General features: G+C 49.0%; 1 protein-coding gene across 7 annotated transcripts in view; it reads left to right on the top strand.

Annotated features, from left to right (window-relative positions):
• Positions 1-3,789: 3,789 nt before the first annotated feature.
• The window catches only part of LOC139051806 (uncharacterized), a 280,388-nt gene continuing 256,762 nt past the window's right edge, over positions 3,790-27,415 (top strand). For 3 of the 7 annotated variants that reach the window (XR_011509555.1, XR_011509556.1, XR_011509557.1), the window contains exons 1-4: positions 3,790-4,084; positions 6,041-6,184; positions 9,865-9,931; positions 25,330-25,629. The gene's annotated coding sequence lies outside the window, so the exon portion shown is untranslated. Of the gene's footprint in view, positions 4,085-5,707; positions 5,797-6,040; positions 6,185-6,523; positions 6,749-9,864; positions 9,932-25,285; positions 25,630-27,415 lie in introns of those variants that run through there. The other 4 variants (XR_011509558.1, XR_011509559.1, XR_011509560.1 and 1 more) reach the window with 4 other exon arrangements.

The raw sequence follows: 27,415 nt of genomic DNA, 5'->3' as shown, positions 1-27,415 counted from the left end.
GATAGATAGATAGATAGATAGATAGATAGATAGATAGATAGATAGATAGATAGATAGATAGATAGATAGATAGATAGATAGATAGATAGATAGATAGATAGATAGATAGCCCAAGGGCTGCTTTGCTCGAAAAGCCACCATTGCGGTATCCCACAATATAGCGGGATTCGTGTTCAGTGTCTCCGGGAAAAACCCACACTGAGTGCTGTGGGTACTTACCGTTTGTGGAATACCGATTTACCAGAAGGGTGTACAGCCTCATCAACGCTGGTAGCGACATCTTATGACGTGGAGTTTAACCAGAGCTCGCACAAAAGAAATGTCCCTGTAACTCACCGTATTCTCCCTAACTGCTGGCGAAAAGTGCTTGTATCAATACAATCGTTCGTGTGTAGTTCGTACATTTCCTTTTTTTTTCAACGAGAACACCGAGTGTCACACGGTGTCGATACCAGCTTTGCTACTGGCGTATATGGCAAACCTAACACGGTAAGCCGCAAACGGTCATCAATATTAAACCTTGAACGCGCATTACCAATCCACGGCAACTGATCTGTTCTTCCTTGTCATCGGCATGCAGGTTCTAGTAGTTGCCCCTGCTTCTGCGCGTGCCTTCACAGTATATGGAATTGGTCTTCGCTTCGTCAATAAAGTTGTTGTGAGTCAGCGCTGTGTGCGTGTCTTTCGTCGTTTGTCCTCGTCTCTCGCGCTGTTTTTAATTTTAGCATGCACACATTTTTGCAAGTGCAATTTTTTTGTTGTGTGGCAAAGGTTTAAGGAGCAAGATTTACAGGTTTAAGACGGTGAGTGGACGGTTGTAGTCCAGACTGAAAAGACAGTATATGGACCAACTAGCCTAAGCAACCACCCTAGTACAGTATATAGATTTTATATTCAGAAGAACTCGACAGATTCACTCTATCTGGCGCAATCTCGCCAGCTACTCTTAGCTGTGAATGATTTTTAATGTGGGATTATTAACAATGAGGAAAAAATGGTACAAGGACACATCGCAGCACAATCTGCCTACAGAGAAGTAGGTACAAATCCGAGCAAGGTAAATTTTCTTGAAGATTTTGATAACCTGCCTCGAGGTTGCACCGTAGGGCATGGGACCCGGAACTGCGTCATCGAAAATCGGTCGCTCGCCAATGTTTGCTTATTTATACGAAAGAAGGCAGTGGCCGTCGTTGTGTCAGGCGCGCTGCTGGGCAACAACATTTATTCCAGTGTTGTCAGACGCCGCCCAGTGCGAGCAGACAAAGACACGTTTTCCCGGTCGACAGGGTACAAAGTGCTTCGGTAACGCATAAACCGTTCACATGCACATTTTATAACAGCGTGTGCGTGTGTGTGTGCAGAAAGGCTTCCTAGGTTAAAGTCACGCCCATGCCCTACCACTAGCTACGCTACACCTATCGTTCTATATTATATCGATGGGAAAGTGTGTTACAAAGCGTGGTCCGACCTGTCGTGTAGACCACCTGGGGCCCTGCACACAAATCTCGCTTCAGTTGTGCTTGCACTCCGCGTACCGGTGCCCCTAAATCCACGTTGCAACGACTCTTATATGCCACTGTCTATTTACTCGATATGCTCGGAAATATGCCAGCTGACAGAGATTCGCTGACTGGGCAACCTCTCCGAGCTACAACAGAAGAGCCGTATCTAGAAAACAGCCAGCTCTCGCCAAGGACGGGCGCGGATCGCATCGAACGCACCAAGCTCGCAAGCAATGCTCGTCAAATAGCCGCTGATGTCGGGTTTTTTTTTTTCGCTTAAAGTCCACGCCATCTTGCGTCGCTTCATTGTCTTCGGGCGTCCGAGCGCATTTCTCTCGTCGCTTCAATTATTGTTGCCGTCTCGTCTTTCAGCGAGCCTTCGAGAGAAAGCTTGACCGTTGCACCGGAGTCGTTCCCAGCTATTTGTTTGTATGACGGATGCCGTTCGAAGCGAAGCGTGGCACGTAAATCGGCGAGAGTGGAGTACAACCGAAAAAAAAAATATTGGAGGCTTATCAAGGTTAAGCCCAGTGGATGCGAAGCATCCACTGGGCTTAACCTTAGCGTATCCTTAGTGTTTGGAGGCATCTTGACCGCATACACGCCCGGCGCAAAGACGCTGGCGCGGTTGCGGGCACAGAGACTGACGCGACGGCGGGCGCGCGCCGCTTCATCCCTGGCGTGACGTCACATATCACGTGATGCAGCGATGGTGGCGCCGCCGCCGCGTCGCGCGCGACGACGCGAACCGAACCGTGGAGGCCTCCGCCGGGCGACGTCCGACGGCGCGATATGAGGCCCCATCTGCCATCTGCAGCCGCTGTGACGTCATCACGTGACGTCACATCATGTGATCTCACTTCAGGGTCAATGGTGGCCACCGCCGGGAGGCGACCGACGGCGCGATATGAGGCCCCATCTGCAGCCTGTGTGACGTCATCACGTGACGTCATGTTGCGTGACCCCACTTCAGGGTCAATGGTGGCCACCGCCGGGCGTCGCACGAAGGCCTGAAACCTACGTTAATATGCTTCGCATAATATTGCTTGGATACTCCGGACTCTTCCCCGATTAGCGAGGCTTAACATGTGTACCATCTAATCGTTTGGCGATCGAATCGAGTCATTCCGGCGGGCCATGGTCAAACCAGGGCCGAAACCCCGCTGGATCGTTGAAGATACAGACTAAACATGAAGGTGCCAACTGTCCTTGTGATCGCGGTCTTCAGCGCCCCCATTTCTGCGTCGGGTCTCATGACGAAGAGAATAAAGTTAAGTCTCTAAATGCCGTCATAACGTGACATGTAAGTGTTTGATCCTTTAATGATGGCACATGTAAATGACCCGAAAAAAAAAGACACGTGTAATTTTTTATCTAAATGTACAAAGCACATTGAGAATAAGCATAATCGCAAACAGAACAGAAAAATATCTTGAGAAAACTTTTGCAGCAGTAGCGGGAAAAAAACTAGGCAGAAAATTGGAAAGCACCCCCGAACCGCGCCGGAATATTGACGTAAAAATAAAAGTTTCTTCATCTTTTCCCCATGCAACCACGAACCGCTCCTTTCCACAACTTTTATGGCTAGCACACAGGTAAATGATTAGACCGGATACGAGTTGTCATGAGGCAACGCAGGCGTCGTGCGCACCTACAATTATGCTGTAGTTTTTGAGCAGGCGTCAGTGAAAGGTTCAAGAACTTCGAGAAACAGCCAGCATTCGGCCTGACTTGGTGTCACGCGCATGGCTCATAGAGAGAGAGAGAACCCTTTAATGATAGGCTGAGATTTTAGTCGGCGTTAGACATCGCTGACATGTGTGGGGAAGAGAATTGGGGATAGAAAGAGAGAAGGAGAGAGGCGCAAAAAGAAAAAGGGATAAGTTTTTTTAAAAATTGGGTACTGAGTTTTTTTTTGTACTCATGGGCAACGGTGTCCATTGGTAAAGTAGTAGTAGTAGTATACGACTTTATTGAGGTCCTAAGGAGCTAAGCGGAGGCCTACTAGGTAGGTCCTTCAGTATATGCACCATCCTACAATGGCTCATACCTACAATGGGGAACTGTTTCACTGAATGTGATAAAAACCACACACTGCTAGTACCGATGAAAGGAAGAAACAATAGAAGAAAATGAAGGAATTAAAATAAAGCAGTCGCATTGGGTAGTATAAGACAAAAGAATTTAGATATGACGTACCTCACTAAGGATGTATGGCATAAAGCTTTAATTTACAGAAGCGGCTGCTCCACGTCGTGGAAAAAAAAAAAAACACACTGCAGATTTGCTGGAAGGGAAGACGACGAAGAGGCGACGCAAAGCTCTCGTCTCGGCGCGCGCCCGTGAGCGCGAGCCGTGACCGCGAGCCGGGCTATCAACGTGGCGGTCGAACGATCTGGAAGGGCGCAGCTGTATGCAGAGCTGTCGTGACGTGGCATCGGACCAGTCGTGTAGTGGCTGCAGCTGCGGGTCGGACGCCAGTTCTAGCGGGACCGGAGAGTGCTGCTCACGTCGCCCACCGATCACGGAGACGTCGCTGGGAAAACCAAGCCGATTCCGGATGCCAGACACGGTCGATTAAGGTAGGTGTCGCTTGCTACAGTATTTACGATGTCATCTTCTAAGCCTGCTGAGTGTTCACAACTAGGAAGGAAGCTCTTGTTCTTGCTTCAAACATCACTTAATGGTGCACACAGGGACAAGGGATCAAAAGAACGACGAAGAAAAGTGCTTGGCTTCGTCGTTCTCTTGGTCCCTTGTACCAGTATGCGCTGTAAGTGTTGTTTGAAACATTTGAATATCAACTAGCCCGCACCCAAACCTTGCTTTGTTCTTGCCCCTGTAGGAATATATAAAGCGACTATTTATTTAAACATGCTCTACTGCGATTCGGCTTTCTGAAACAGCTTTTGTATAGCGCTTATGGCTGGCCACGTAGTACGTCAGCGCATTGAATTACTTCCTAGGCGATTGCTAAGTTTACTCATTATTCGTCGGCTGCCTATTGAATTATTTTTCAGGGAACTGCTAAGCCTACTTGGTGTTCGCAAGTAGGACGAATTTTTGTTCTTTCAGTGGAGGACTGTTGACTAATAATTCAAACGTGCTCTGCAATTCGGCTATGAGAAGCAGCTTTTGGGTAGGGCTTACGGATGGCCACGTTGTCCGTCAGCAAATTGAATTATTTCCTAGGCCATTACTAAGCCTACTCCGCGTTCGATGGCTGCGTATTATGTTCCAGGACATTGCTAAGACAGCTTAGTGCTCGCAAGTAGGAAGATTGTTTTTGTTCTTTTCCTGTAGGACTAGTGACTATATTTATTTAAACATGTTGTGTGATTCGGCTTTCAGAAGCAGCTTTTCAATAGTGCTTGCTTGCTTATTAGCAGCTTACTGAAATATTTACCAGACCACCCCTAAGCCTACTTAGTATTAGTCGCAGGGAGGTTAGTGTTCGTCGATATCAACGCACATCGTTTTCTTTTGTATTTTCTCTGCGTGGCATTCCCTCTCAGTTTTGTTTTTTCAGTAGAAAGACAGTTTTTTCCTATTCTCCTCGAAGGATTTGTAACTATTCCTTAAGACTAACTAGGCGGTTCGTCTTTCAAACGCAGCCTTGGACAGACAGTGTACTGAACGCGCACATTATGGAGCTTTAGAAATAGCGTAACCAGAAACTTATGGTAACCAAATTTACAAACGCTATTTTGATTTTCTCTGGCTTATTTAGGCTTCTCTTACGACTTTCGTGCCTCCGAGTGATCGATAGCGTCCCATAACTGTTTTGATTTCAGAACTACTCATTAAACCACGGGCTCAGTGTGTCGGTTAAAGGAACGTCAACCGACTGTATTATTTACCTTTTACTTGATACACTAAATGCAATGCATTACAACGAAGATAAGCAGTGGCAACATTCTTAGTGACCACTGCCTGGCGTCAGTCCTGTCGTCTACGACTAGCAAGACGCTCACGGCGTCTTCCTCGCTCGTGGCACATGTGCTGCGTTTGCCTTGCGCGTTCCAGCGAGCCACTATATGCCGGCGTTGAAAAAAAACAAAAAAAGAATTGTAAATAGGCAGTTTCGTCTGAAGCGCCACTTATCGAAAGCGATAGCAAGGTCATAATTAGTGCTGCGATCGAGCTCCTCGGACGGCGTTCTAACAACGCGGGGGCCGCACGCTGGCCCAAATGCTACGCAAATGCTCCCGACTCGTGCAGCTGAAAGAGCGTCAGACGCCCAGGCAGCTCGCAAGGCTAAGCTGATCAAGGAACACCTGCGACGGCACTGCAGGTGTCGCATCTCGTTCTCCCCCTTCCGCTCGCTGCGGTGCATCCACTACGGTGCATTACTGGCATGAGCGTTGTTGCGCGCACATCCTGACGTTTCTATCGAGCAGCTTATGCGCGTTCGAAGGCAGAACGCGCTGCCCCGACTGCGCTGCCTATTTGATTGATTGATTGATTGATTGATTGATTGATTGATTGATTGATTGATTGATTGATTGATTGATTGACACAACTTTATTCCTCAAAAGGGTGAAGATTCTCGGAGTTCTCCTGGTTGGCACCCCTGGTCCGCGGCGCCAGCGTCTTCTCCTGCCCGGCAAGCTCGCTCGCTCCCTCGACCAGTTTGAGGTGATCGTCGATTTGGAGTTGGACAGCGGAAGCAGAGCAGGACGGTGCGTCTACTCGATTTCGTTGTTTTTACAGCCAAGCTCACCGCGCATAGCTCACGTGTCAATAGATTCTGCCTTCGGGACGCGCTCGAGCCATCGATGTACCATCATAGCACGGAGGATAATGCGTCAGGAGCATCCGTACAATTACTATCGCGATAGTATAGCGTAGGCACGAGCAATATGACTATTAAAAAATAACGATGCTCACGGCGTCTATATTTGCAATGGCAGCGCTGAAAAGCAAGCAATGGTACAGCAAGATCTACTGCGTCTGATACGGGGGTCACACAGCGCGCCTTTGATTGCGATCGAGCCCGATCCGGATCGACTTTCTCGGTCGCGATCGGCTTCTTCGCGCAAGCGGCGACAGGGAGCCAAACGTGGTCGAGTATTTCGATCCGGATCGGGCTTGATCGTGATCGAAAGTGGTCGTCTGACACACGTATTATAACAAGTGTTTCTGACGTCTGCGTCCGTGGTCCCGCAAGCCAACGCCATTTGGGCTAGCAATGTACCCGAGGGTGCTCGATGGGCGTCTACTTTCCACTTCGCTTGTTTTCTCAGGTCGGTGTTTCGTATAACTTTGTACGGGCGTGTTCGTTTTGCCTTATTCTCGTTTCGAGGCTGAATTTGTCGGTAATCGTTTTTGCATGGTTGGCGTTAAACAGGTGTAGGAAACTGCAAGCTTTCCAGGGCTAGTTCAGGGCTAGGTAATACAGAGACGACCACCACGCTCCTGAGGCACTCTCGTCGAGGCGGTGATTTCCTTGCACGTCTGAAGCAACACGCAAGCGCCCTGAACACGGAGGCATAGCGCATGCGATAGACTGAATGATTACACGGACGGAATGGGCGCCCCGTTCATCGACCATAGAAGTGTTTGCTGCCGTTGTTCCTCGCAATACGCTGCCAGCTGTTGCCTCGGCCATGGCGGTGGACTTGGCAGCCGCCTGTTAGGAAGGTGTGAGAACGGGCTAGATGGTATTCCGCTGTATTACGAGCGCGATAGTAGACAGGGAACGCCAAAAGAAGCGACAAGTGCTGGCTTTCAACAGGGGTTTATTACAAAGAAGCATGAATATATAACCTCGCGCACGTGATCGCAGCCGCACGTCATAGTGCAAGTTAACAAGGGCACCATAAATCAACGAGAGTCTTGGAGTGCGCTCTTGTTGGTTTATGGTGGTCTTGTTAGCCTGAGCAATTATATATGCCTGTGATCACGAGTGTGACGTTATATGCTCATGCTTCTTTGAAATAAACGCCAGTTGGAAGTCAGTGCTTATCGTTGTCGCTTCTTTTCGTCTTCCGTGTCAACCAGGGAATATCAGCCTGCTAGGAAACAAGTTGCCGCAATGGAGACCTCTGGGCGCGGTTTCGCACAGCTGAGATGGTGGAGCCCTAGAATTTGCTATGAACATTACTACAGGAAATTCTGGTGCTTCGTTGCTATGTGAGTGATAACGGCGAGCAGCGTACAAGGCGTTGACTTGAACCCGATTAAAGAGAAAACGAGTCGAGTATGTCTGTCGCGCACAAATATTTGGCTGCCGGGCTCATGTGTACATTAGCTGGTCGGACAGAAGTAACACCTTCTGGGACCATTCTAATTGGTTCTCGGATGCCCATTTTCCGTGACGAACAGTGATAGTGTGAGCTCACAAAACTTTCTCACAGAAAGCGTATGCGACAACACATAAGCTGGCCTCCGCGGCCGCAATGCGAACACACCCGTGTATTTGGATTCAGGTGCACGTTAAAGAACTCCGTTTGCTGCAAATTTCCGCATTCCCCTACTGCGCGCATTTCATAATGCGATCGTGTTTTATGGCACGTAAAACCCCATAATTGGTTAATAAAACATAAGTTCGCGAGTATAACTGGGAACATATTATGACGACGAGTGTCTCCCTATTGGTCGTGCACCTGACGTGCGAAAAAATGGTCATGCGCCCGACGATTTGCCCGCAGTAAACGAAGGAATGCGCACACGGGTGTTTCACAAAGCCTCACTGAGCTTTTTCATTCCAACTGGGAAGCATTACTACTGAAAAGAAAGCCTGCATTTTCTTCGTAATGTCGTGTAACTGCAGTTTGGATTTCTCTGTTTAAGTAGAACACGTAACGTGCACCGACTTCAACGCGCATATAATGCATCATTCTCACGCTGTCAAATGCAGACAGTTACCAGTAGTTTGCACACTAATTCTTTAAGCTGATAAGCACCAAGGTCGTCAATGACGGACGTATAAACAACGTACAAGATTTACGCGTAATCGAAAAAAAAAAGATACACGGATCAGTTGAGAGCAAGAACACGCTTGAAGTGCCTCACACAGGTTAAAAATTCTCCCCCCGCTTTTTTTTTTATTCAAGGCCTCGTTCTCCTTTGCGGCATCACCAGTCACCCGCAGAGCCATCATTTCAGCGAAGGAAGCCGTGTCGGTCGATGAGCCACCAGGAACTCTGAATACTCGTGACTTCACAGGGCCGATGTGTGCCCATTCAAATGATGCATGCTCACATTAAGAAAGTCGGTTGCACGTCGGCCTTGCATTCCTCATCGCGAACAACATCGTAAGCTCATCGTGCGTTGAATTTCATGCGACAAGCTGCAGTTTTGAATTACACGTGTCCCATTTTTGTTCAACGCTCACGCGATGCTGCAGTATATACGGTAACCGATGAAAGTATACGATTGTCGGTATACCGTACAGTCTTTGTAGTCTGGTTAGGTTATAGCGAAATAAATAGGCGACGTTTTTTTCTCGCTAAAATGTCCGAGAAACCGGGGCCTCATTCCGGTCTTCTCTTGGCTAATGAGCTTTTTTCGCATCCGTTCCAATCACAAACATCTCGCCTGCAGGATGCCACTTCACCCAGGCTATATACAGCGGTTGTTCTTTTATAGGTGAGGAGTAAAACGCCGTAAACGATTTACTCTTCAGGGCACCCTTACACCCACCAGGGTAAAAAGCCGTGGTTTATAAACGGAAATCACCCTTAATGATATAAAATTCACTACCGATCAATTTACACATAACAAATTTATTTGCAGACTTACACCCTTTAAACGCAAAAGCAGTAAAGAGTGGTAATCGTACTTCATATCTTTACACCCCTAATGAACAAAAGGTGTCAGTTATAAGCAAAAAGCCGCCTGACGGCGTGAATTGGTTTACAGTGTAGCTTTGGCCTCTTACTGGTGTACGCCCTCTTTGTATGTACCTTCCACGTGCGGAGTATGACCTTGGATTGAACTTGTCAGTAATGCAGTTCAATTAAGTTTCGCCAGTGTTCGTTCACCAAAACGCAGAGAATATTTAATGCCAGGCATACTTTCATTTTCGGTTGCACTAGAAGAACCCCCGCTGCCAAGTGTACCGCAAGTACAAGAACTCAGCTCCAACAATATGGATTGCGCGTAGATTTATGTAAACATTTGGTTTCAAACATTCATGTTGCTTTTTTTTTCTTTTAACTTATTATTTGTCGTAATTCCCTTGTACTGCAACGATCAATCTCACGTACCCATTATTAAATTTATTATAACAACATTCCTTACTTGGGTATACAATGCTGAAGTTAGACGAGCTATATAATTAAAATGATTATCTATTCAAAAAGTCTGGTCGCGCTGCTTTGCAACGAGTACACAGGAATCGTCTCGGCCTTTGCAGGCAGTACGCGCCGTTCTCGATGTGACCAGCGTTCCCTTCTGGGCTGCCGTTGACCATTCATTACACGGTAAGTTTTTAATTTGTGCGCGTTGTTTAACGCCTTTAGTGGCAAATCAGTGTTGCAGACTCAGTTAACAAGATCTTCAAAAACAAGACGAATGTAAATATTAGCGCACTAAAATTTCCCTTTATACAGCGACAGAGAGAGAAAGAGAGAGAGGGGGAACACACGCTTTAGTGATATGCTGGAGTACATATCGTTACCCTAACACGGCATTCGTGCTAGACGACCTACGTTTAATGACATTCAAAAATGATTTAGCACCGGCACGTATACGTCTTTCCGTAAAAGACACCTACCTCCGCGTCTTCGAGGAACCGTCATAAGTACTATCTTAAAAAAAGACAATATATTCGAGGTGGCAGCATCAAATAAGTCTGCAACAGGGCAGGTTACTTTGTGGTCTAAACTAGCACTAGATACAGAGTAGAGGTCTTGCGGAGGGCCGCTGGACATATAATGGGCGTGGTTAACGACATTTAACCACTCTGTTGAAGGCCCGTAGACGTGTCTAGTGTGTGAAACCGTAAACATAGTTGCGCTTAGTCTAAAGGAAGAATACATGCTTAAGAAAGTAACGTTTGCGAGTCATGAAACTGAGTGGAACTGTCATAGTTCGTCTGCAATGACGCGGACTGGGAAGCACTACAATACAAATTCAAAAAGTCTGGGAAATCCTTTCTTCTTTCTAGTCGATATGTATTTAAGTATGTATTTAAAGTCAGAATAGGTTGCACAGGTGAACATCAACCATGTACGTAAGGCTGTACTGGTTTAGGTATTAGCTTGCGTAGGCAAATTTCGGCTAGCTGTGCTTGTCCTGAAGGTGAGGTCACATAAGCTTAGCTGCGTTTATCTGACTAACGTACGCATTAGGTTATGTGTAGGTTCTTGAAGTTAACTAATTGATTGACACCTACTGCCCGCTTGAGTTTGATTTTACGGCTGACAGCGCCATTCATTCTGTTCTGAATGGCTATTATCACAGCTAGAAGTAGCAGCACTCTACTGTGGCTTCCACGACCGCTTTTGATGAACCCTTCACGACAAAGAATTCGCACAAGAAACACTGAAATTGAAAACGGGCCGCCATCTTGCTTAGCGCCTGCCACACTCTTCTAGCAGTAGCAAGGTCCAGTATAGTTCTTAAACTCGCCTCGCAAGCTTTGCCATATTAGTTTTAATAGTCCCCTATAAGGAGAGATGCTTTGAGGGATATTCTAGTGCGGCTCGCCGCAGAAAAACCATGATCGTTTGAAGCCCTGGTCGTCCCGTTGATTAGTCCTTTGCTTTAAGTAAACAGCGTAAAATAACGTGAAGGCTTCAATAGAACGCGTCAATACCATAATTAGATATTTAAGAGAAAGCTTTAGCTCGGGCCCAACTCCGACGCGGCCTATTAAAATACATCTAAAATGCAAAAACGTCTTTTTGAATTACCCCTGGACCAATTTTAATGAAATTTCGTGCATCTGAGAGGCAAAGTTAAATTCTAGTGACTTTTGGAAGCGGAAGTTCGATTTAGGTCCAGGGTTTGGTTAAACGGATTGTCAAAAATTTGGTAAATATTGGTATACAATATATTGGACAAATTTGGTATATATCTTACGTGAATTTGTTACGTTCTTTCCAGTGGTTCTGCAAAAGCTGTATTTCTCTACTACTAAATTTTTAGAGATTCATGTATAGCATATCAATTTTGTCAGCTTTAAATGTAATATTAGATGCAATTCACTGAATTGTATTATCGTTTTTGGTTTCTGAGTTACAGTTGTAAACTTGATAGTTTCTTTTTTTATTTTCGATTTTTGAGAATTTTTAATAAAAAATTAGGGACCCAAATGAAAGATTCGAAACCAACAGTGACTAGATTTTACGTTTTTCTTTTAAGGACAACAAACTTCGTCAAATTTTGCGCAGTGGTTGCCGAGAAAAACGAATTATCCTTTTACATGTATTTAGATAGGAGCACCCGAGCTAAAGCTTCCTCTTAAGGGCACATTTCTTTACAAGTCAATTTGGTACAATCCATAGGCATGCCACGAAAGTGACGAACATAAACGTTTAACTACCATGAATAGTGACTAAGAACAGAATCTGAATACACTTCGAAAAAGTACAACCTGCTCTTGGCATTCGGATGTAACATCGTGTGTCGAGGCTGGGCCGTATTGTCTTCTGGACTTCAAAACCCCCGGTATTCATGATAGACCTTGCTGGTGCATTTTTTGGGGCATTGACGACGAACCCGTCGAGGTAAAATTAATGTCAATTTGATACGACTAAACCACTTTCATGCGACTTTTGACATCTGATTTCATGTTCGGGGAGAACACTGAATGCATTCGTTTCAGAGTCCACATGTACCGAGGAAGATAACACAAACATATGCGCAACGACGCCGCTTGGTAACTGTCCATAGTGATTTGCTTCAAAACGACGAATCCAGTTTGCCCTTTAGCCACTACAAACAACTCGCCGTGCACTTCCCAATAGCGCAAAATAAGCTAAACTTTCTTTTAGCAGTGAGCTGCGTGAGAGGCCGGGCCATTTCGCTAACTTAAACAAGTGTGCTCATCCTAACGCGGTAAGGTACAGGGAAAGGCTTGCAAAGCCCACATCATGAAATAAGATATTTAGCCGATCCCATTATGGACAAGAATCAGAAAATGAATCAGAATGGCTTGGCAAGGCCACAGTGAAAAGCAAAACGCAGTATAATAACCAACAATTTATTCAGTAAAATCCATATAACCGTCCCACATACACATGGCGGGTGCACATAGTAGCAAGGCTCTTTATCTCTCGTCATTTGCATGAAAAGGGTACAAAGAAATAACCGTAGAAGGGCCTGCAAGTGTGCGTTGTACTAGTGTGTAGGGTGTTCGTCCTGCGCTAGCGTGTTATTGATGTGCGCTTAACGGTAGTGACATGTTTTCATTGTGGGCTTTGTACACGTGCACTGTGAGCTTCAGCCCTAAACATAGCTGTATTCAGAAACCAGGTCAAGAAACCCTGAGAACCGTTGGACGTATTTCCGGACCAGAATGGAGAGCCGGGGTTTTTCAGCCTCGTAGAATGTGCCCGTACTTTGTAATTTTGCCCAACTAAACGTTTTCCACACTTTCCGCCCGCTTCCTCCGCTCACACATGGGGCAGTCGACATCAGCAACCTGCCACATCCACTTCGCCCACCAAGTAAGTCGTCATGCCCTCGACTGAGCGCTGTTGAACGCCAAACCAGTCCTAAGCCTACCCAGCACGGCGTGTCAACAACGATGTCCTTCATCAACAAGCATGTTGCCACCGCAGAAGACCTCGCCACCTTGAATGCTCAGTTATTAAAACTGAGCTGCAACACTGAAGCCTCACAACAACCGGCAACAAGGAGGAAGAATTCGACCGGCTTTTGGTTGATACCGAAAAAGACCCACCGCCAAACCACGAACCCGCGCCAGGCGTGCCTGCAATTTCAACGTCGTTCCCGATCATGCCAGCGCCTACGATGTCATTCCCAGCCATGCTACACTTCATGTCAGATCCAGCAGAGAACATGCAGTGCATGGCAGCTTTTCTTCACCAGAATATGGCCATTATGATAACCACGATAACAAGTCACGTGAACCCAGTGCACGTCACAACGCCACCAGACCTCTGAGCTTCGCTGCCTACCTTCAACGGAAGTAGCACCCCTCCTTTGAAGCACTGGATAGGAGAGCACGAGCGCATTCAACAACTTGCACGATGGGAAGACCCAACTCTCCTCGCCATCGCGCAAAGAAAGCTACGTGTAGTCGCAGCAGTCTGGCATGCTTCAACAGGGTGACAGCTTACCACATGGACTATCTGGAAGGCCGGACTGCAAGAACAATTGGCGAGCAACTTTCGATCATACAGTGGCAACAGAAGGTCACAGGCCTCACACAAAAAGCTGGAGAGAGCCTGCAGCAGGACACCTTTGCAAAGCTCAAGATCATGCCACGCTGTCTGGCTTCCATTACTGACAAGGAACGCATCGAATACCTCGTTCAAGGCATTAGTGACGATCAGGTAGCCACATTTATCGCTGTTCAGCGACCCCGTACCGAGGACGACTTCCTCGGCATTGTATCCAAAGTGGATAGAGCATTGGACCACGCCGGTCTGATCCGACCTCCGCAGTCAACAGAGCAATTTGCAAGACAGCCGGGACGCCCACAGCTCCAGAGTGCTACTGCCAGAACTGACAGTACTGTGAACTCCTCACAGACTGCTCGACCATCTACGTTCCAGTACACCGCACGCATGACGCAGCCTCTTCGTATTAACAGCCTACCACCTACGGATCAAGAGTCGAGGTATGAAGGAATTTCAGCTAAGTATGGTGCCCTAGCATACAGAAGAGCACAAGACTTGAAAGATGTGGTGTGCTACAACTGTCAAGAGAAGGGTCACCTTGAAAGTAAATGTGCAACACCAAAGCAACCATTTCGTGACTTCAAGCCGACAGTTCCCAAAGCACTAACAGCATGTGTTGGGCGTGTCGATAACACTTTGTATGGATCCAAGTTCAGATGTGCCGTCACTACCGCTCAAGTCAAAGGTCTGGGAGATACCAGTGCTTTCCCAGACAAGGTCTCAAAGGTCACCATTCTTGCAGCAAGCTTAGCATCAAACCTCAGGGTTGAATTGTGGACCAATCGACCTTTGCTTGTCGGCGGAAGCTCCGTCATGCCGGAAGGATCTGTCTTTTGGGAATCACCATTGGACCTCTGTATGCAGTTGTCGAAGCAGCCATCCTTGAACGGAACGTCCTTCCCCGCATTCTAGGAGAGGCTTGGTCTTACGCAGCTCAAGCTGAACTCCACTTCAAACCTATGAAGGTGCCTGTGATCTACAAGCCATCTACAAACGTTGTTGCGCAGTGCAAAGAGGAACTATTGCCAAGAATGTCAAATTCAGTAATTTTGACTTCTGCATTGTCACGTTTTGATCCCTCGAAGCCCACGGCAGAGCCGCTTCATTTCGAGTATGAACCGGACGAAAATGAGTCCTTGTGGAGCCAGCTGAATAAGGCGGCCCTAGTTCAACTGAAAACGTGCCGCACAAGCCCACTGCAGACAACATCCTCCAGCCTGTCGCCTTCAGACCCACTTGATAACGTCCCTGACGATCCCCTGACTGACATGTGCCTCGGAGCTCAGCTCAATCCCGAAGAACAGGCAGCTGTGAAGTGCATTGTTCAACGTCATGCTGGTGCGTTGAGCACCAGCCCCGAAGACATCGGTCTCTATGAAGGCATCGAACACGAGAATAAGCTGGTGCCTGACGCCGAGCCCTCTAGTCGACAGACGTACCGTTACACCGCCAGTGGTAGACATTTTCTCGAGCGTCAGACAGCGACTCTGCTTGAGGGTGAGAACATCCGAACATCCCATGGCCCATGGGGCTTCCTAGCAGTGGTAGTCACGCAAAACGACAACAAAAGGCTGTGCGTGAATTACATACCTCTTAACCTAATGACAGTGAATGTCCTGCAACCACTTCCCCGGGCTGATGATATATTTGATGGCCTTGCTGGAAACTCTCTTTTTGCGGTCTTGGCTTTGTGCTATGCATACTGGCAAATCAGAGTGAAAGAGGAAGACCAAGAGAAAACCACATTCATGACGCACCAGGGTACTTTCAAATGGATGCGAATGCGTTTCGAGTTGGATAACGCACCACCCACCTTTCAAGAGGCGATGCACAAAATATTGACACGTATACTTATCTTTATCGGGCAACCACGTTTCGCAGCCTAACAAAAGTAATCGCACAGCGTGGGACGCGCCTGTATGTATCGAAGTTTCTGGAACGTTATCGATGCTTCTATCTGCTGTCTGTTGTCGCTGAACGTTATGTTATCTGATTGCATCACTTGACGCGAATGCTGTAGAACTTTGTGGAAGGCATGCGGATCCGAACGATTAGTCTGGAACATTCGATTACTGCTATAAAAGCCGACGCGCTTGACCCGCTGATCAGATTTTCGACGATCGCCGAGCGTGTTCGCCGCCATTGTTGCGCTTTAAGTGTAGCCTGTTTTGTGGGCACAGGTTCCCCCAATAAAAGCTAGTTTTGTCTTTCACAGTACTGCTACTGTGTTCTTTAACGTCACTACTACGTGACATCTGGTGGAGGTGCTAGTGCGTTCATGTACCGAACGCCCCCGCAAAGTCGCGATCCAAGCCCAAAGCTCGAGGACAAAACTAACATCGCCGAAGACCAGCGTGCTAGCCGCAGACTGCAAAGACTGCCCCCAGAGCACGGACTTCTGCCTGAAACGACAAAGAAGATAGTGATCAAGACAACCCAAATGGCTGCCCCAGTGTCCCCCGTTATCCTACAGCAACCACGGGACCCACCAACTTTCCATGGAGCAGCAACTGAGGACCCGGAATACTGGCCGGAGACGTACGAGCGAATCGCGACTTTCAACAACTGGGACTCCGACGACAAGTTGCGGCACGTATACTTCGCCCTAGAAGACGCCGCCAGAACGTGGTTCGAGAACAGGGAGTCGACATTGACAACATGGGACCTGTTCCGTACCGGCTTCATGCGCACCTTTACAAGCGTTGTGCGCAAGGAAAGGGCCGAAGCCATGCTGGACGCCCGAGTGCAACTACCGAACGAGAACGTTGCCATCTTCAAGGAGGAAATGAAGCGTCTCTTCCGCCACGCCGACCCGGATATGCCCGAGGAGAAGAAAGTCCGCCTTCTCATGCGTGGTGTGAAGGAAGAACTTTTCGGCGCAATGGTACGAATCCCACCGAAGACCGTAGAAGAGTTCCTTCGCGAGGCAACCAGCATCGAGAAGACACTCGAGATGCGAAACCGGGAATTCGACCGCCGCACGAACGCGACAAACTACGCCGGACTTCAGTCACTGGCCACCGACGACCTGCGCGAGACTTTCCGAGCTGTCGTGCGGGAGGAGCTACAAAAGCTGTTCCCATCATCACAGCCTCAGGTGGCTTCGATTGCCGATGTCGTGCGTGAGGAACTCCAACAACTTGGAGTAGCCCCTGAATCGCCGCAGCCCGAGCCGCAAGCAATGACCTACGCCGCCGTCGCACGCCGTCAAGGCCCCCCTCCGCGACCGCGCCAGGGCCCTGTCACGCCGCAGTTTCGTCGTCCGCCGCCGCCGCCGCCGCCAGCACGACCACCCGTCGCCCAGCGGAGCTACCCGAGGAAGACCGACGTTTGGCGCGCTCCTGACCACCGCCCGCTCTGCTATCACTGCGGGGAAGCCGGCCATGTGTATCGCCGATGCCCATACCGGGAGATGGGACTGCGAGGTTTCGCCGTTAACGCGCCGCGGCCACAGATTGGCGAACGACCTCGCGATATCGCCGACTACCTCGCCGCCACTCAGTGGAGCCATCGACGAGCTTCCCGTTCGCCGTCACCAGGCCGCTACCTGTCGCCGCAGCGCCGACCATACACTGGCCCAGCCCGCGGCCGGTCCGTCAGCCCATATCCGGAAAACTAAAAGCAGCAACCGATGGAGGTGCGGTTGCTGTTCGTCGAACTGACGAAGATCCTCCGCCGCCGACGAAGACGATGAAGCAACCATCTCGACGACCTAATGACGACACGCCGCCGTCCCTACGAAGTCAGGAAGCCAAAACTACACCGACGAAAGACGACTTGACGACGCGACGTTCAAGCTTCAGTTTACGTGAGAAAATGTTCCAAAAGCCAGGGGAACTCATGCTTCAAAGTGTTGTTTACACTGGCTTTACTCAACAAAGTATAACAAAAACATAGACGTTTCGCCACCTATGCGGGTGGCATCGTCAGTACACAATGGCAACAAATGAGAAATACATCCTATTTATCTATGAAAGTGCCGTAAACATCCGGCAGGGGGCCACGGTTAGAGTTACATGAAGATTGATTACGACGGATGAACCATGATTCTACGAACTTTCTTGGGCCCCATCGGTGTTCCCGTGCTAGTGTGGTTACATTGTTAAAATCAAACATGTGTCCCTTTGATAAACAATGATCAACCAATTCTGTCTTGGCACGTGTAGCATGGGTGGCTTTCGTAGCATCTCTTAGATGTTCCTTGATACGGGTGCGACGTCGCCGCCCTGTCTCGCCAATGTAGCTGGCATCACAGTCCGAGCAGTTGACCTTGTAGACGACACCACTTTGTTCGTCCGGAGGTGTGCGGTCCTTTGGCTTCGGGAACACGTTTGCCAACGTGTACGAGGGTTTAAACACAGTTCGAACACCTAAAGGCCGTAAAGCCCTGCGCACTGCTTCTGATACACCGCGGACATACGGAATGCACACAAAGGAAGCTGGCCTTTCGGCCTTGCTCTCACGAGGTTTTTGCATGCGGCGCTGCGTATCATTGACAAAGTGCTCAGGGTAACTCCGCTTATGCAAAAGAGTGGCCACATTCGTTAATTCTTGCTCCCTCAAAGTTTGCGTTGACGAGAGCGCATCGCAACGAGACAGGGAGTGTGCTGAGTTTTGACTCTCACCACCCTATAGAACACAAACATGCCGTGGTACGCACTCTCCTGTCTCGTTGCGATGCGCTCTCGTCAACGCAAACTTTGAGGGAACAAGAATTAACGAATGTGGCCACTCTTTTGCATAAGCGGAGTTACCCTGAGCACTTTGTCAATGATACGCAGCGCCGCATGCAAAAACCTCGTGAGAGCAAGGCCGAAAGGCCAGCTTCCTTTGTGTGCATTCCGTATGTCCGCGGTGTATCAGAAGCAGTGCGCAGGGCTTTACGGCCTTTAGGTGTTCGAACTGTGTTTAAACCCTCGTACACGTTGGCAAACGTGTTCCCGAAGCCAAAGGACCGCACACCTCCGGACGAACAAAGTGGTGTCGTCTACAAGGTCAACTGCTCGGACTGTGATGCCAGCTACATTGGCGAGACAGGGCGGCGACGTCGCACCCGTATCAAGGAAAATCTAAGAGATGCTACGAAAGCCACCCATGCTACACGTGCCAAGACAGAATTGGTTGATCATTGTTTATCAAAGGGACACATGTTTGATTTTAACAATGTAACCACACTAGCACGGGAACACCGATGGGGCCCAAGAAAGTTCGTAGAATCATGGTTCATCCGTCGTAATCAATCTTCATGTAACTCTAACCGTGGCCCCCTGCCGGATGTTTACGGCACTTTCATAGATAAATAGGATGTATTTCTCATTTGTTGCCATTGTGTACTGACGATGCCACCCGCATAGGTGGCGAAACGTCTATGTTTTTGTTATACTTTGTTGAGTAAAGCCAGTGTAAACAACACTTTGAAGCTTCAGTTTAACACGACGCAGCCGTGATCCGACGCCAAGACCCAACTGCAACGCCAGACAAAGAACCACCGACCTCGACGTGCTTCTCGACGGACACGCGGTTACCGCCTTAGTGGACACAGGGGCTGATTACTCCGTCATGAGTGGACACATCGCCGCCCAGCTGAAGAAGGTTAAGACTGCATGGGAAGGCCCTCAAATTCGCACCGCAGGAGGACACCTCATCACGCCGACTGGAATTTGCACGGCGAGAATAACCATTCATGACCGAACTTACCCTGCCACTTTCGTTATCCTCCAACAGTGTTCACGAGACGTCATTCTCGGTATGGACTTCCTGAACCAACACGGCGCAATCATCGACCTTAAGTCACAGTCAATAACGCTGTCGGAAAATAAAGCGATACCGCCGGAGAGCCCTCGTAGTCACCATGCCTTGAGTGTGCTCGAAGATCAAGTGAGCATCCCGCCTCACTCCAGCATTGTTATTTTGGTCGGCACCGAAACACCCGCAGACATAGAAGGCGTCATCGAAGGCGACCAACGTCTTCTGCTCGACCGTGAAATTTGCGTCGCAAGAGGGATCGCTCGACTGCACGGAGGAAACACGAAAGTGTTGCTGACAAACTTCAGCAAGGAGTTCAAGCACATCAACAAGGGCACGACCATCGCATACATCGAGGAAATTGGGGAAACCAGCGATGCCTTTGTCCTCTCGGATTCTGTCGCATCTACCCCGACGACTGTAGTTCCCGAGCCAGACTTCGACATAAGTCCAAGTCTCCCCGTGATTAAGCAGAAACAGCTCAGAAGTCTGCTTCGACGATACAAAAGCTGCTTTTCGACGTCATCGAGGATGCGACAAACACCAGTCGCAAAGCATCGCATAATAACCGAAGAATGCGCTCGACCACTACGCCAGAGCCCTTACCGAGTTTCGACGCGGGAACGTGAAGCTATAAGAGAACAAGTCGACGAAATGCTGCGCGACGACATCATCCAGCCGTCGAAAAGCCCGTGGGCATCCCCTGTTGTCCTGGTAAAGAAAAAGGACGGAAGCCTACGTTTCTGTGTCGATTATCGTCGACAGAACAAGATCACGAAGAAGGATGTATACCCCCTCCCACGGATAGACGACGCATTGGATCGGCTCTGCAACGCTAAATACTTCTCCTCGATGGACCTCAAGTCTGGCTATTGGCAAATAGAAGTCGACGAAAGAGATCGCGAAAAGACCGCCTTCATCACCCCAGACGGCCTCTACGAGTTGAAGGTTATGCCATTTGGACTGTGCTCGGCACCTGCAACGTTCCAGCGCGTCATGGACACGGTTTTAGCAGGATTGAAGTGGCAGACCAGTCTCGTTTACTTGGATGACGTCGTTGTCTTCGCCGAAAATTTCAACGATCACCTTAGGCGGCTTGCAACAGTACTCGAGGCCATCAAGTCATCAGGGCTCACTCTGAAGCCAGAAAAGTGCCGCTTCGCCTACGATGAGCTTCTGTTCCTAGGCCACGTCATCAGCAAGTCTGGAGTCCGCCCCGACCTGCAGAAGACAGCTGCCATCGCAAAGTTCCCGCAGCCCACCGACAAGAAGGCAGTGCGTAGATTTTTTGGCATGTGTGCTTACTACAGGCGATTTGTCAAGGACTTTTAACGCATCGCTGAGCCGCTGACACAGCTACCTAAATGTGACATTGAGTTCAAGTGGGAAACGCCGCAGGCCGACGCATTTGAAGAACTCAAACGACGCATACAGACTCCGCCCATACTTGCGCACTTCGACGAGCACGCCGATACCGAAATTCACACTGACGCCAGTAGCCTAGGCCTCGGTGCCGTCCTAGTCCAGAGAAAAGATGGACATGAACACGTGATAGCTTACGCTAGCCGGTCGTTGTCAAAAGCGGAAGGCAATTATTCCACAACGGAAAAAGAATGCCTCGCCATCGTTTGGGCTACAGCAAAATTTCGCCCCTACCTATATGGCAGGCCATTCAGAGTGGTCAGCGACCATCACGCGTTGTGTTGGCTAGCTAACTTAAAGGACCCTTCAGGACGGCTGGCACGGTGGAGCCTCAGACTACAAGAATACCACATTACTGTGACATACAAGTCCGGACGAAAACACTCAGATGCCAATTGCCTATCACGCGCCCCCATTGACCCGCCGCCGCAAGATAACGAGGATGACGACGCCTTCCTTGGAATAATAAGCGCGGAAGACTTCGCTGATCAACAACGAGGGGACCCGGAGCTAAAATCCCTTGTCGAGTATTTGGAAGGGCACACCGACGTTGTCCCTAGGGCATTTAAGCGTGGACTATCTTCGTTCACGCTTCAAAACAACCTACTCGTGAAGAAAAACTTTTCACCAGTCCGCGCCAACTACCTTTTTGTTGTTCCGGCGGCGCTGCGTCCAGAAGTACTGCACGCCTTACACGACGATCCAACCGCTGGGCACCTCGGATTCTCCCGGACGCTGTCGAGAATACAGGAAAGGTATTACTGGCCGCGTCTGACCGCCGACGTCGCCCGTTACGTTAAGACATGCCGAGACTGTCAACGACGCAAGACACCACCGACAAGGCCAGCAGGGTTACTACAACCGATCGAACCTCCTCGTCGACCATTCGAGCAGATTGGGATGGATTTGTAGGGGCCGTTTCCGACGTCAACATCCGGGAATAAGTGGATCGTCGTGGCGACGGACTATCTCACCCGCTTCGCTGAAACAAAAGCTCTACCGAAAGGCAGCGCAGCCGAGGTGGCGAAATTTTTCGTCGAGAACATCCTGCTGCGACATGGCGCCCCAAAAGTCCTCATTACCGACAGAGGAACGGCTTTTACAGCAGAGCTCACCCAAGCCATTCTGCAATATAGCCAGACAAGCCACAGGAGGACGACTGCCTACCATCCGCAAACGAATGGTCTCACGGAGCGCCTGAATAAGACCCTCGCCGACATGCTAGCGATGTACGTCGACGTTGAGCACAAGACGTGGGACGCGGTCCTGCCGTATGTAACCTTCGCTTACAACACGGCGGTGCAAGAAACAACACATATCACACCGTTTAAGCTTGTTTACGGCAGGAACCCGACGACGACGCTCGACGCCATGCTGCCCCACGTCATTGACGAAGAGAATGTTGACGTCGCTAGCTATCTCCAGCGCGCCGAAGAAGCCCGACAGCTCGCCCGCCTGCGGATCAAGGACCAACAGAGGACCGATAGCCGATACTACAACCTCCGACGACGCTTCGTCGAGTACCAGCCCGGCGACCGTGTTTGGGTATGGACTCCGATACGCCGACGAGGACTCAGTGAGAAACTACTCCGACGCTATTTCGGACCCTACAAGGTCATCCGACGCATTGGCGCTCTGGACTATGAGGTCGTGCCAGACGGCATTTCGCATTCACAGCGGCGCCGCGCACGATCTGAAGTGGTCCGCGTGGTGCGCCTTAAACCCTTTTACGGACGCTGGCAAACTTCGCCATTTTTGTTCTTTTCTTTGCTACGAGTGCTTTTGTTCATTACCTTCGTTTCTTTGCAGCATCGGGTCGATGCTTTTTAAGAGGGGGATATTGACACGTATACTTATCTTCATCGGGCAACCACGTTTCGCAGCCTAACAAAAGTAATCGCACAGCGTGGGACGCGCCTGTATGTATCGAAGTTTCTGGAACGTTATCGATGCTTCTATCTGCTGTCTGTTGTCGCTGAACGTTATGTTATCTGATTGCATCACTTGACGCGAATGGTGTAGAACTTTGTGGAAGGCATGCGGGTCCGAACGATTAGTCTGGAACATTCGATGACTGCTCTATAAAAGCCGACACGCTTGACCCGCTGATCAGATTTTCGACGATCGCCGAGCGTGTTCGCCGCCATCGTTGCGCTTTAAGTGTAGCCTGTTTTGTGGGCACAGGTTCGCCCAATAAATCTAGTTTTGTCTTTCACAGTACTGCTACTGTGTTCTTTAAAGTCACTACCACGTGACAATATTTTCTGAGCTGAAGCCTCGACAGTCCACCTCAGGGGCCCTATAACGTAAAACTATTCGAATATGTTTTTATTCCACCACTCTGACGTCGAATTTGCGTAACCGCCGACGTAGGCATCTGGCAGTACCCCGTAGGGTTGTCTGAACAGACCAATCAAACGCTCAACTCATTCATAGGAGGTCACTTTTATTTGCTTGATAAACGAATAAGCCTTGATAAACGAATAAATAACGCTAAGGTTAAGCCCAAAGGATGCGAAGCATCAGCGTATCCTTAGCGTTTGGAGGCATCTTGACCGCATACACGCCCGGCGCAAAGACGCTGGCGCGGTTGCGGGCACAGAGACTGACGCGACGGCGTGCGCGCGCCGCTTCATCCCTGGCGTGACGTCACATATCACGTGATGCAGCGATGGTGGCGCCGCCGCCGCGTCGCGCGCGACGGCGCGAACCGAAGCGTGGAGGCCTCCGCCGGGCGACGTCCGACGGCGCTATATGAGGCCCCATCTGCAGCCGCTGTGACGTCATCACGTGACGTCACATCATGTGATCTCACTTCAGGGTCAATGGTGGCCACCGCCGGGAGGCGACCGACGGCGCGATATGAGGCCCCATCTGCAGCCGGTGTGACGTCATCACGTGACGTCACATCATGTGATCTCACTTCAGTGTCAATGGTGGCCACCGCCGGGAGGCGACCGACGGCGCGATATGAGGCCCCATCTGCAGCCTGTGTGACGTCATCACGTGACGTCATGTCGCGTGACCCCACTGGTCAATGGTGGCCACCGCCGGGCGTCGCGCGAAGGCCCGAAACCTACGTTAATATGCTTCGCATAATATTGCTTGGATACTGCGGACTCTTCCCCGATTAGCGAGGCTTAACATGTGTACCATCTAATCGTTTGGCGATCGAATCGAGTCATTCCGGCGGGCCATGGTCAAACCAGGGCCGAAACCCCGCTGGATCGTTGAAGATACAGACTAAACATGAAGGTGCCAACCGTCCTTGTGATTGCGGTCTTCAGCGCCCCCATTCCTGCGTCGGGTCTCATGACGAAGACAATAAAGTTAAGCCTCTAAATGCCGTCATAACGTGACATGTAAGTGTTTGACCCTTTAATGATGGCACATGTAAATGCCCCGAAAAAAAAAGACACGTGTAATTTTTATCTAAATGTACAAAGCACATGGAGAATAAGCGTAATCGCAAACAGAACAGAAAAATATCTTGAGAAATCTTTTACAGCAGTAGCGGGAAAAAAAACTAGACAGAAAATTGGAAAGCACCCCCGAACCGCGCCGGAATATTGACGTAAAAATAAAAGTTTCTTCATCTTTTCCCCATGCAACCACGAACCGCTCCTTTCCACAACTTTTATGGCTAGCACACAGGTAAATGATTAGACCGGATACGAGTTGTCATGAGGCAACGCAGGCGTCGTGCGCACCTACAATTATGCTGTAGTTTTTGAGCAGGCGTCAGTGAAAGGTTCAAGAACTTCGAGAAACAGCCAGCATTCGGCCTGACTTGGTGTCACGCGCATGGCTCATAGAGAGAGAGAGAACCCTTTAATGATAGGCAGAGATTTTAGTCGGCGTTAGACATCGCTGACATGTGTGGGGAAGAGAATTGGGGATAGAAAGAGAGAAGGAGAGAGGCGCAAAAAGAAAAAGGGATAAGTTTTTTTAAAAATTGGGTACTGAGTTTTTTTTTGTACTCATGGGCAACGGTGTCCATTGGTAAAGTAGTAGTAGTAGTATACAACTTTATTGAGGTCCTAAGGAGCTAAGCGGAGGCCTACAAGGTAGGTCCTTCAGTACATGCACCATCCTACAATGGCTCATACCTACAGTGGGGAACTGTTTCACTGAATGTGATAAAAACCACACACTGCTAGTACCAATGAAAGGAAGAAACAATAGAAGAAAATGAAGGAATTAAAATAAAGCAGTCGCATTGGGTAGTATAAGACAAAAGAATTTAGATATGACGTACCTCACTAAGGATGTATGGCATAAAGCTTTAATTTACAGAAGCGGCTGCTCCACGTCGTGGAAAAAAAAAAACCACACTGCAGATTTGCTGGAAGGGAAGACGACGAAGAGGCGACGCAAAGCTCTCGTCTCGGCGCGCGCCCGTGAGCGCGAGCCGTGACCGCGAGCCGGGCTATCAACGTGGCGGTCGAACGATCTGGAAGGGCGCAGCTGTATGCAGAGCTGTCGTGACGTGGCTTCGGACCAGTCGTGTAGTGGCTGGAGCTGCGGGTCGGACGCCAGTTCTAGCGGGACCGGAGAGTGCTGCTCACGTCGCCCACCGATCACGGAGACGTCGCTGGGAAAACCAAGCCGATTCCGGATGCCAGACACGGTCGATTAAGGTAGGTGTCGCTTGCTACAGTATTTACGATGTCATCTTCTAAGCCTGCTGAGTGTTCACAACTAGGAAGGAAGCTCTCGTTCTTGCTTCGAACATCACCTAATGGTGCACACAGGGACAAGGGATCAAAAGAACGACGAAGAAAAGTGCTTGGCTTCGTCGTTCTCTTGGTCCCTTGTACCAGTATGCGCTGTAAGTGTTGTTTGAAACATTTGAATATCAACTAGCCCGCACCCAAACCTTGCTTTGTTCTTGCCCCTGTAGGAATATATAAAGCGACTATTTATTTAAACATGCTCTACTGCGATTCTGCTTTCTGAAACAGCTTTTGTATAGCGCTTACGGCTGGCCACGTAGTATGTCAGCGCATTAAATTATTTCCTAGGTGATTGCTAAGCCTACTCATTATTCGTCGGCTGCCTATTGAATTATTTTTCAGGGAACTGCTAAGCCTACTTGGTGTTCGCAAGTAGGACGAATTTTTGTTCTTTCAGTGGAGGACTGTTGACTATTAATTCAAACGTGCTCTGCAATTCGGCTTTGAGAAGCAGCTTTTGGGTAGGGCTTACGGATGGCCACGTCGTCCGTCAGCAAATTGAATTATTTCCTAGGCCATTGCTAAGCCTACTCCGCGTTCGATGGCTGCGTATTATGTTCCAGGACATTGCTAAGCCAGCTTAGTGCTCACAAGTAGGAAGATTGTTTTTGTTCTTTTCCTGTAGGACTAGTGACTATATTTATTTAAACATGTTGTGTGATTCGGCTTTCAGAAGCAGCTTTTCTATAGTGCTTGCTTGCTTATTAGCAGTTTACTGAAATATTTACCAGACCACCGCTAAGCCTACTTAGTATTAGTCGCAGGGAGGTTAGTGTTCGTCGATATGAACGCACATCGTTTACTTTTGTATTTTCTCTGCGTGTAATTCCCCCTCAGTTTAGTTTCTTCAGTAGAAAGACAGTTTTTTCCTATTATCCTCGAAGGATTCGTAACTATTACTTTAGACTAACTAGGCGGTTCGTCTTTCAAACGCAGCCTTGGACAGACAGTGTACTGAACGCGCACATTATGGAGCTTTAGAAATAGCGTAACCAGACACTTATGGTAACCAAATTTACAAACACTATTTTGATTTTCTCTGGCTTATTTAGGCTTCTATTACGACTTTCGTGCCTCCGAGCGATCGATAGCGTCCCATAACTGTTTTGATTTCAGAACTACTCATTAAACCACGGGCTCAGTGTGTCGGTTAAAGGAACGTCAACTGACTGTATTATTTTCCTTTTATTTGATACACTAAATGCAATGCATTACAACGAAGATAAGCAGTGGCAACATTTTTATTGACCACTGCCTGGCGTCAGCCCTGTCGTCTACGACTAGCAAGACGGTCACGGCGTCTTCCTCGCTCGTGGCACACGTGCTGCGTTTGCCTTGCGCGTTCCAGCGAGCCACTATATGCCGGCGTCTAAAAAAAAACAAAAAAAAGAATCGTAAATAGGCAGTTTCGTCTGAAGCGCCACTTATCGAAAGCGATAGCAAGGTTGATAATTAGTGCTGCGATCGAGCTCCTCGGACGGCGTTCTAACAACGCGGGGGCTGCACGCTGGCCCAAATGCTACGCAAATGCTCCCGACTCGTGCAGCTGAAAGAGCGTCAGACGCCCAGGCAGCTCGCAAGGCTAAGCTGATCAAGGAACACCTGCGACGGCACTGCAGGTGTCGCATCTCGTTCACCCCCTTCCGCTCGCTGCGGTGTATCCACCACGGTGCATTACTGGCATGAGCGT

This window comes from Dermacentor albipictus, unplaced genomic scaffold, assembly GCF_038994185.2.
Source record: "Dermacentor albipictus isolate Rhodes 1998 colony unplaced genomic scaffold, USDA_Dalb.pri_finalv2 scaffold_14, whole genome shotgun sequence".
NCBI lineage: Eukaryota > Metazoa > Arthropoda > Arachnida > Ixodida > Ixodidae > Dermacentor > Dermacentor albipictus.
The sequence above is the reverse complement of the archived record's forward strand: the minus strand, read 5'-3'. Positions and strand labels throughout refer to the sequence as shown.